Source organism: Physeter macrocephalus, chromosome 9 (genome assembly GCF_002837175.3).
Source record: "Physeter macrocephalus isolate SW-GA chromosome 9, ASM283717v5, whole genome shotgun sequence".
NCBI classification, from domain to species: Eukaryota; Metazoa; Chordata; class Mammalia; order Artiodactyla; family Physeteridae; genus Physeter; species Physeter macrocephalus.
Window position 1 is genome coordinate 95,445,717 of NC_041222.1, and position 11,917 is coordinate 95,457,633.

An 11,917-nucleotide genomic window follows, 5' to 3' on the forward strand; every position below is an offset into this window, starting at 1 on the left:
AGAAGCCCATGCACCACAACGAAAGATCCCGCGTGCTGCAAATAAGACCCAACGCCGCCAAATAAATAAATAAATATTTTAAAAATAAAAAATAGGGGCTTCCCTGGTGGCGCGGTGGTTGCGCGTCCGCCTGCCGATGCAGGGGACACGGGTTTGTGCCCCGGTCCGGGAGGATCCCACATGCCGCGGAGCGGCTGGGCCCGTGAGCCATGGCCGCTGGGCCTGCGCGTCCGGAGCCTGTGCTCCGCAACGGGAGAGGCCGCAGCAGAGGGAGGCCCGCATACCACAAAAAAATAAAATAAAAAAATAAAAAATAAAAGGACACAGGAGCAACTTGAAGAAGGTGGACGCGATGATCATCAGGATAAAAAGACTAAAATATTTTTAATGATCTATAAATAAGAAAGTTTATCTCTCTGAAAAAAATACACTAATTTAGGAACGACTTTGCAAAACATTTTATATATTCTTCAATATGTCAGCCTGTTTTCTGAATTCTAACATAATTATTTTCACCCTAATCTAAACTGCAGTTTAAATACATGAGTTCATATGATTCTTTAAGAATTTGGCTACCTTTGAAGGATGGTAGGGTGTCAATTCCGTATTTTTGACACTGGTTTTTCTAAAAAACAAAACAAAGCAAAACAAAAAGAATTAGACGTTTCTCATTACTTTCTTATGGAAGTTGAAAAATACCTTATAGAAGATATTTTTTCTGAGTGCATCTCCATGAGTATTTTTACAAAGCCCTCTGTCCTTTGCATTTCTTATAAACTGGCCCTAGGAACTACAGGCTTGATCGTATTCAGGTTTGAAATTTTGAGTCTGATTACTTCGTAATAGGAAACTCTATGTAGACCAAGGCCCAGTTTCTTCAACAAATACAGTGCACAAGTAGATATAATGAGAGAGGGGAAATCTTTCCATTAAAAGTGGCTTAAGTGACATTTTTTAGAAACAGGCAACACTAAACTTTATTGTTTAGGGATACACAATTGGGTGGCAAAACTGTAAAGCAAAGCATGGAAATGATTTTTATGTTACCTGGATACAGGTAAGCCTCTGTCTTCCCTCCAGAAGGATGGGGCATGTGGTGGGTTCTGGACGGTTGGTCAAGGTTTATCCCTTGACTTGGGTGGTAGTTACAAGAATTTGCCTGGGCTTCCCTGGTGGCGCAGTGGTTGAGAGTCCGCCTGCCAATGCAGGGGACACGGGTTCGTGCCCCGGTCCGGGAGGATCCCACATGCCGCAGAGCGGCTGGGCCCGTGGGCCATGGCCGCTGAGCCTGCGCGTCCGGAGCCTGTGCTCCGCAACGGGAGAGGCCACGACAGTGAGAGGCCCGCGTACTGCAAAAAAAAAAAAAAATTGCCTTATAATAATTCTGTATTATGGACAATTGTTTGATATGGTTTATGTATCTGTGCTATATTTTAAAATAAAAATTTAAAAAAGAAGTCAGGATAGTGATTAACTTTGGACAGAAGGGTTTAAAGAGGGCATGAAAGTTTTGAGGACATGGTGACATTCTCATTATGGGTCTAAGTGGTGGTTATTTGGGTTTGTGTAAAAATGTGTCAAAATAAACATCCATGATTTCTTCACTCTTCTGTATGTATATTTTACTTAAGTAGATATTTTTTAAAAGATATTTTCAAAACTAAAATGAAAAAAATCACAAGAAAGGCTTCCTTAGACACTGCTTAATTTACCCTTCATTTTTTATTTTAGGAAATGTTGCCTTTTAGAGTCATCTGTGTCATGGGAGAAATACATAATTTCATACTTGATTTAGAAGGAGTCCAGATGCTATTACATTGTTTAGTTGGCGCTGTGTGGAAGTGTTGCTTAAAGACAGACTTTCAGTGCTAGAAATTTCTTTGCAATATATCATATTAAACACCAATGATTTGTGTTTTAAACTTTGGCTAATGCTTTTCGTACCATTTGATTTCTTACCGTAAACTGTGAGAGCTATCTGCAGGGAATCTAGGCCTTTCCTGTTTCTCATTTCCTTCATTTTGGGAGATAACATCACGGTATAGAAAGAGAGGACCCAGTTACTTCCAAATCCATAGATTCATCGGGGCTGGGAAATGTCAAATCAGCACCTGAATAAATAAAACACGAGCCCATTAGTGCGAACTTACGTGACCTGTCAGCATCATTAGTCTTTGCTGTGCACAGAGAGCCAGATGGTATAAGGCCTTCAATAACGATGGCATCTCTCGAGAGAGCCCAGCAAATCCAGGCTTTGCTTTTTGAATAAGCATTCCGATGTTTACTTTCCAGGCAGGGACCTCACTTAGCTTTCAGGTTGCTGTAATTCAAACCCTGACCTCCTAGGAGTCTTTCTGCCCTGCTGTGAATGGATGCACCCAACTAGATTCCGTAGTGGAACTCAAATCCACCGACCTAACACACATCATGACCCCACAGTCAGAGAACCTTCACCAGGCCTTATCCCTGATATTGGTACTCTCAAAGGTAATCTCTGCCAGGACCCCTTTGTTTGAGAGGATCAACTCATTAAGTTTACCATGTAAGCTTGGGCTGTGAACATTAATGTTTAAAAACGTAAAGTTTCAAAACAAAAAAAACTTTTCTTAAACAAAAAAAAAAAACAAAAGAAAAAAAATTTTTTTAAGAAATAAAAGAATGTAAATTTTACAGGCATGGACCTAGACCCAGATTCAAATCCCAGCCTTGCCACTTACTTACTAGCTGTGTAACCTTGAGCAACTTACTAAACTGTTCCAGGCCTCAGTTTATTCATCTGTAAATGGGGAACATGTCATCGTCTATCACACAGATGGGAATTAAATGGTATGGTTACGTATAAAACACTCAGAACCGTGATTACAGTAAGCACTCTGTTTGTTATTATTATTATTATTAGCTGTGTGAGTTTTGCACAAGTAACTTACCCTCTCTGTGCTTTAGTTTCCTTATCTAGAAAATGGAAATAATAAAAATAAGACCTACCTTATAAGGTTATTATAATAGTATAGTCTCTTTCTAGTCCCTTTCAGTCTCTTCTGCGCAATACACAAACTCTGAGCAGGATGAAAGAAAATCATAATTTTAATAGCCCTTGAATTCATTTTTTTCAGTTGTCATGTTTTAACTTATCTTTTTTCTTCCAGTTTTATTGTGATATAATTGACATACAGCACTGTGGAAGTTTAAGGTGTACAGTATAACAATTGACTTACATACATCATGAAATGATTATGGCAATAAATTTAGTGAACATCCATCATATCTTATAGATACAAAATTAAAGAAATAGAAAAAAATTTTTTTCTTGTGATGAGAGCTCTTAAGATTTGCTCTCTTTATACCTTTCCTATACAACATACAGCAGAGTTCATTATATTTCTCATGTTCTACATTACAGTCCTAGTACATCCCTTGAACCCTTGAATTCCTTTTAAAGGAGACCCGTCTTCCTTTAGCAAAATTCTTTAATAATATCACTTGGGTGGAAAGTGAGACTGTCAGGGCATTAATAATAGTCAAGGGGGCACAAGAAAAGCTAAACCACTTGGGAATAGGAATGAATAGAAATGCTGAAGTGCAGACAGAGCCAAGTAAAGAGAAAAGCAGAAGAGAGGTTGAGAAATGCAATGAAATGGCTGAGGGTCTTTAGAGAACCAGAAGGTCTACTATTATCATTTTATTTTTGTTACATAAATGCCACCCGTCTTCCGAAAGCAAGCAGTCTATTACCACCAACAAAAGCTTTGTGTAAGTGTGCAGGCATTTATGTGTGTGTGTATTAGTCATGGAAACGTGCTCAGTTCCATGTCTGTGAGTGGTGTAGGAGGGAGACTTCATGCCTGAGTGTGGCCGAGACGGACTAGTTGTTCACGAGCATCCTTCATCTATTCAATACATCTTTCCAAACAGGACTTCTGAGAAAGACTGTGCAGGGACGCCAGGTCCTGGGTTTTGACACAGATGCAATGACTTGTTTAGACATCAGGCTGCCTCCCTGGAGGAGGAGCTGGGTGTGTTCTGCACCAGCAGGAAACAGGTTGTAAACATGATGCAGACTTTAAGTGGTCAGACTCTCTAGTGTCAATTTCATTACAAAACTAGGTCTCAGAGAAAACAGCGGATAAGAGAGCTATTCTCAGAGAGTAGAACCAGAGTCTGGCCTAAAAGTTACTCCACTGCCAGGGCAGGGAGCCTTCACATCTTGTCCTGCAGAAATTGATCAACGCTATGGACCACTGGGTGCCGGGTTTCCAATTTTTCTTCCTTTCCAAATAAGGATTTTTATAGCAGCTGTCCTTGTCCTAGTCTACCATTTCGTACTGCATCTCTGGGAGGGACCACAGACAATGTGGGTTTTGTTTTGTACGTGTTGGGAAAGGCTGTCTCATGCACGCAGTCTTTGGGCCCCAACTCTGCTGCATCAGAATGGGCCTTGGGCCTGAAACACTTCCTACCAAGAGATAAAGGGCCCACACAGCCTGTGCCGGGCTTATCGCCCTGTGTGGGAATATCTTTCCTTGTTTCATGCTCAATGAGTACTCTTTTGTCTCTGCTTAAAGCAAGTGTGTCAAATGGCAGCTGGCCAACCCCACAGCTATGTCTGTCCTCTGCAGGGAAGGGACAAGATTCCTTCAACTGCAGCACCAAAAGAGTACGTATAGGCCAATTGCCCTGTGTCACTGCCAGGAGAGAGCCACTGGCCAGGGAACGCTAAGGTACACAATTGAAGCTAATCTTACTCTGTCTCCTTTCTGTGTAAGTAAAGCTTTATTTCATCCAGTGCTGTCTTCCTTGGCCACTTTGATACGAGATGCAGTGGGAAGAAGCTTGGACTTCTATTCCTGCTGGTTGGTATAGTGGTGATCTTTGCTATATGCGCCCTTCAGTTGGAGTCCTCCCCTGGGATTGGTAACTGGTGCATGGTACTCTGCTCCACAGTCGCTCATCAGATCATGAGAAGCTGTATCTAAACTTGATGGAGGAGGATGCATAACAACTTGATATCTTAGCTAGTAAACTGGATGAGGCGTCTCACTTGAGGAGGTGTGAGTACGTTCTCTGCATTGGAAGAGAGGGGAGCATTAACAATTAGGGATCCAGAAGGATCAACGGTGACAGAGATCTAACCATAGCCATAGCCATGCCCCACTTCTTATTTTAATTTTTATTGGAGTATAGTGGATATATAATGTTGTGTTAGTTTCAGGAGTGAATCAAAGTGAATCAAAGTGAATCAAAGTGAATCAGTGATACATATACATATATCCACTCTTTTTCAGATTCTGTTCTCATATAGGTCATTACAAAGTATTTAGTAGCGTTCCCTGTGCTATACAGTAGGTCCTTATTAGTTATCTGTTTTATATATAGTAGTGTGTAAATGTCAACCCCAATCTCCCAATTTATCCCTGCCCTCCCCTTCTACATAAGTTTGTTTTCTACATCTGTGACTCTATTTCTGCTTTGTAAACAAGTTCATGTGTACCATTTTTTTTAGATTCCACATATAAGTGATATCATATTATATTTGTCTTTGTCTGACTTACTTCACTCAGTATGACAATCTCTAGGTCCATACATGTTGCTGCAAATGGCATTATTTTGTTCTTTTTATGGCTGAGTAATATTCCTTTGTGTGTGTGTGTGTGTGTGTGTGTGTGTGTGTGTGTGTGTGTGTGTGTGTGTATATACCATATCTTCTTTATCCATTCCTCTGTCAATGGACATTTAGGTTGTTTCCACGTCCTGGCTATTGTAAATAGTGCTGCAGTGAATATTGGGGTGCATGTATCTTCTTGAATTATGATTTTCTCCAGATATATGCCCAGGAGTAGGACTGCTGGATCATATGGTAACCCTATTTTTAGTTTTCTAAGGAAACTCCATGCTATTCTCCATAGTGGCTGCACCAATTTACATTCCCATCAACAGTGCAAGAGGGTTCCCTTTTCTCCACACCCTCTCCAGCATTTATTGTTTATAGATTTTTTAATGATGGCCATTCTGACTGGGGTGAGGTGATACCTCATTATAGTTTTGATTTTCATTTCTCTAATAATCAGTGATGTTGTGCATCTTTTCATGTGCCTATTGACCATCTGTATGTCTTCTCTGGAGAAATGTCTATTTAGATCTTCTGCCCATTTTTTGATTGGGTTGTTTGTTTTTTTGATATTGAGCTGCATGAGCTGTTTATCTATTTTGGAGTTTAATCCCTTGTCAGTCACTTCGTTTGCAAATATTTTCTCACATTCTGTAGGTTGTCTTTTAGTTTTGCTTATGGTTTCCTTTGCCGTGCAAAAGCTTTTAAGTTTAATTAGGTCCCATTTGTGTATTTTTGTTTTTATTTACATCCATGCCTCCCTTCTTCCATAATGACAGCCATTACTGGACTCATGTCAGCCACCAAAAGCTACACTTCTCAGCCTCCCTTGCAGCAAAGGGGGCCATGAGATGTGAGCAGGATTGATACGTGCCACTTCCAGATCATTTTTCAGAAGAGTTAGGTATGCACTTCCCTGGCTGTTCTTGCCCCCTTCCCAAGAATGCTTGGAAGATGATAAGAACTTCAGACACTGACCAGACCTAGACTCTGTATCTGTAGACAAGTGCTTCTCTATCTGTGGTGGAGGACAATCTCTCATGGAAGAATACTTTTGAAATATACTATAAAATTAAATCTCTAGAAAACATGAAATGAATAAAAAACGGAGACAATTTCCAAACGTTTTACTATTTGACTCCATAATATTGATAACAAAATTATATTTCAAAAAATATAATAACACAGACATGTTATAAAACTAGGCACATTAAACATAACAAAAGACATGCAACACTTCTTCACTGAAAAGAATAGAATATTGCTCTAAGAAATTAAAGAAGACCTAAATAAATGGTGCAATATAATATGTTTTTGGATTGGAAAACTCAATATTGTTAATTCTCCCCATGTTGATTTATAGATTCAATGCAATTCTGATCAAAATTCCTGCAGGCACTTTGGGTGAAATTGACAAGCTAATTGTAAAACTTGTAATGGAAATTCCTATGGACCTAGAACAGCAAAAGTCATTTTTAAAAAGAGTGAAGTCGGAGAAAACTAGCTGATTTCATGGTTTACTATAAAGCTACAATAATTAAGACAACCTGGTTTTGGTAAAAGAATCCACGTAAAGATGACTGGAACAGGAAAGTGACTCCAGAAGTAGAACCATTTATCTATGGTAAGTTTATTTTCCACAAACATGCCAAGGTAATTCAACAGAGAAGGGAAAGTCTTTTCTACATATAGTGATGGAATGGCCAGATATCTGAATTTTTAAAAACTGAACATTAAAAAAAAAAAAAAAAAAACTGAACATTAATCCTTACCTCACACATCACAAAAATTAGAAGTGTATCATAAATCTAAATGAAAAAACAAAAATTGCAAAGCTTTTAGAAGAGAACATAAGTAGACAATCTTTCAAACCTTCAGGTAGGCAATGTTGTTTTAGGACACAAAAAACATAAACCATAAAAAAACGTATTTCTTTATGATAGACATCATGAAGACAGTGGAAAGTCAAGCTGAGGAATGGGAGAAAACATTTACAATACATAGCTGACAAAGGGATTGTATCAGAATACACAAAGAACTCTTACAACTCGATAATAAAAAGACAAATAACCCCATTAAAAAAAGACTTGAGCAGATATGCAAATGGCTGATAAACACATGAAAATATGCTCAACATCATCAGTCATCAGAGAAATGCAAACTAAAACCACAGTGAAATACAGCCATATACACATTAGAATGGCTACAAATTAAAAAGATTAACAATACCACTGACACTTGGCAACTAGAACTCTAGCACACTGCTGGTGAGAAAGAATGAAGGAAACATATCTCATTGACCCAGTCTGGGACAATCTGAACATTAAAAAAAAAAAATGATTCAGTAACAGACAATAATGCATTATGTAAAACAGAAATCATGAGACATACATAAGACATACATACATACATATATAAGAAAGGAAAACACCTTACAAGAGAATGTCAACTAATAAATGTAGAAGGAATAATGGAATTAGAAAATCTACATTTAGCAAGCAGTATAGTAATAACTGATTAAAGCAAAGAATTGCTAACAGATACTAAAACTAGTGGGAGAAATTTTGATGAAGAACAGGAAATGTATATAAAATACTAAGTACAAAATATTTATTAATGCTACAAGAAAGAAATAAGGAAGACATGATTTTAACCAAGTGAAAAATATTAAAGTTGTGTGCTTCCTACTTATCAAGCACAAAGAAGAACACAGAATCACTTCTGTTATATTCCTGAAAATATTATATCATCTGAATGTAATCATGAGGAAACAGCAGACAAATCAAAATTAAGGGATATTTACAAAGTAAGTTGCCTCTACTTTTCAAAATTGTCAAGACCAGAAAAGCCAAAGGAAGACAGAGGAATGGTTCCAGATTGAAAGAGACTAAAAAGATAACACAACTAAAAGCAACATGTGATTTTGGATTAGATCCTGAACCTGTACAGGACATCGTTTTTGGTTTTTTTTAAAACCTATTTATTTGGCTGCGTCCAGTCTTAGTTGCGGCATGCGGGCTTAGTTGCCCCACGGCAAGTGGGATCTTAGCTCCCCAACCAGGAATCAAACCCGCGTCCCCTGCATTGGAAGGTGGACCCTTAACCACTGGACCACCAGAGAAGCCTCCTGTATGTGACATCGCTGGGACAATCAGTGAGTGACATTTGAATGGGATCTGTGGATGTTAATTTCCTGATTGATGGCTGCCCTGTGGTTATGCAGGAAACTGCCCTTGCTTTTAGGAAACATTAAGAGGTAACGGTATCATGTCTGTAATTTATTCTCTAACGAATGACTCAGAAAAAAAAAGATTATTACTGTTCTGGTTATTATGCTGAGTAGCTAATTACCCCAAAATTTAGTGGCATAGGACAACCAGTAATTATGCTCATGGATTCTATGGGTTAGGAATTCAGCCCACAGCATGGGAGGCTTGTCTCTGCTTGGTGATGTCTGGGACCTCAGCTGGAAGACGTGGAGCCTGGGGGCTAAATCATCACTGTATTGTCTGGGGGTTGATGCTGCTTGTTGGCTAAACTGATGCTGATACTGCTGACTAGAAAACCTATATGTGGCCTAACCGCATAGGCTGGGCTTCCTCACATAATGACATCTGGGTTCTTAGGGTGTCTCAAGACAGATAACCAGGCAGAAGGTATATCCCTTTTATGACCTAATCTGAGAAGTCACATAACCTCACTTGGGCCATACTCTCTCGGTTGCTGCAGACACACACCCATTCAGGTTCAAGAAGAGGGGATGTAGACCACGCTTCCTGATGAGGAGTGCAAGGTTCTAAAAGAGCATATGGAACAGTGACAGACTGCTCTGTCCATTTTTGGAAGCTATCACCTGCCATGTATGTACATAAAGAGAAAAAGAAAATGATAGTACAAATGTGACAGAATGTTAACCACTGGGAAATCTGCATGAAAAGTACACAGGAATGCTTTGCGCTACTCATAACTTTCTATAGGTCTGACATTACTATTTTTTGAAAGATAGAAAATAAGTAATAAGAATGTATTTCATTGGGCTAATAATGTTAAACTATGAATTTAAAACAGGCTTGGCGGCTGGGCCGGGGGCCTCGTAGCTGACGTGGTGTGTGTGATCGAGGGCACAGCCAACCTGGGGCCCTACTTCGAGGGCCTCCGCAAGCACTCCCTGCTCCTGGCCATCAAGAATTTTAATGGTGGCCCTGCTGCCGAGACAGACTCCGGGGGAGACCGCGGGGAGACCCAGTACAGCCTCGTGGCGTTCAACACCGTGGACCGCGCTCCCCAGTCCTACGTACAATATCACGCTCCCACCAGCAGCGCCTATGGGTTTGTCATCTGGCTCGACGGCATGAAGTTCATGGGGTGGGGGTCGCGGGCCAGAGCTGCAGCCTCATCGCTGAAGGCCTCAGCAGTGCCCTGCAGCTGTTCCATGACTTCAAGAAGATGCCGGAGCAGATTGGCCAGGCGCTCCGACTCTGCCTCCTTATCTGTAACTCGCCCGCCTACCTGCTGCCTGCTGTCGAGAGCACCACGTACTCTGGGTGCACGACACAGACCCTCGTGCAGAAGGCTGGGGAGTGAGGAATCTACTTCGCCATCGTGTTGCCTTGGGAGCTGCCTGCCCCGCAGCTTCTGCTCGAGAAGGCGGCTCCTCCCGCCAGGCTGGAGCCACTGCAGCCACGCACAGGCGTGAGCCAGGACGCAAGGCACACGGTGCCGGTGCCGGGGCTTGTGCTGCCTGCTGGGGGTGGCTCGGCCCCAGGGCCCCTCCAGCCAAAGCCGCCCGTGCCCCTGCCTCTAGGTCCTCCCTCGGACGCCCCGCTCGGGGCAGCCCCCCAGCAGCCTCTGCCCCCTGTCCCCCCGCAGTACCAGGTCCCCTGAGTGCAGCTCAGGTGGCTGCCCAGAGCACAGTGGAGGCCGCCAAGAACCAGAAGGCTGGGCTGGGCCCTCGCTGAGCCCATCAACCCTCTTCAGCAAGCCGCTCCAGGAGTGGGTCCCCCCCCGCTACAGCCAGGCCCAGGCCCCCCCGGTGCCCCCAAGCCGCCTCCCCGCTTCCCAGCCCAGCCTGGTCTCCACTGTGGCCCCTGGCCCGGTCCTGGCCCCCCACCGCGCAGCCCGGGGGGCACTGTTCAGGGCGGGCTCTGTTCTCCCGCCCAGCTCGGGGCCCTGGCCCTCGGCGGGCAGCAGTCAGTCTCCAACAAACTCCTGGCCTGCAGCGGGGTCCTCGGGTGGCAGGAGAGGCCCAAACCGGCCTCTGTGGTGCCAACACCAAGCTGACTCGGTCACTGCCTTCTCAGGTCTACCTGAATCACGGCGAGAGCCTGAAAAGAGCACAGCGCTGATCACGCAGCTCATCCCCCAGCGGCTGCTGAGCACCCTGTGCCCTTTGCCCTGGAACTCAGGGATGGTCCGCCTCCACTTCAGCGACAAGGACCTGGACTCGCTCAGAGGTCGCTACCACATCCTGGGCGACGGCTCCGCTGGCTGTGTGCACTTCCCCACGCGGCCCCTGCGAGGTGTGTGTGCTCATTCAGGAAGGCCTTCACGGGCCGCATCCCCTAAGACCAGAGACGCTTTGTCAACGGCACCCGGCAGGTCATTAGCAACCACAAGCAGCTCCAGCCTCAGGGGACCGTGGGGGCCTCTGCAGCCCCGGGGCAGCCCCAGCCCCGGGGTGCTGCCCGGGCGCCCCACAAGGCCCTCCTGGAGCGTCCCCCACCCGCCCCCTCCCGGACCCACCCATCGGCCCCAGAACCCCGGGGCCAACCCCCAACTGCGGAGCCTCCTCTTCAACCCGCCACCGCCCTAGACTGGGGTCCCCCCCGCCTCAGACCTCTGTCCACCCCCTCCAGCCACCAGGGGCCCCTGCTCCTGCACCTGCCTCCCGCCCAGTCCTGGCCTGCCCACCTTCCCCCCAGGGCTCCACTGCCAGGTCAGAGGCTGCTCAGCAGGGTTCCCCGGGGCCCGGTCCCCCAGCCAGGCCTGCAGCCCAGCGTCATGGAGGATGACATCCTCATGGACCTCATCTGAACCCCCGACACCCAAGAAAGTTCCTTTTAACACACACACACACACACACACACACACACACACACACACAGGCTTGGTTAAGAAATAAAATAATTATGAATTATTTAAATAGTATTATAACTATCAATAATTACGAATGTTTTGAAAAGTTTTTAAATCATGACATTTTCTCAAACTGAAATTAAAGTATCACACGCTGTAATAGGTTGCTACTGCCCAAGACTAGTACGCCAAAGATGTCACATGACCTTCACCACACCCGTGTTCTCAGCATCCACA

At 43.7% G+C, this 11,917-nt stretch overlaps 1 pseudogene; it reads left to right on the forward strand.

Annotated features, from left to right (window-relative positions):
* The window catches only part of LOC102978967 (mediator of RNA polymerase II transcription subunit 25-like), a 118,287-nt pseudogene extending 106,619 nt beyond the window's left edge, over window positions 1–11,668 (forward strand).
* Window positions 11,669–11,917: the final 249 nt, after the last annotated feature.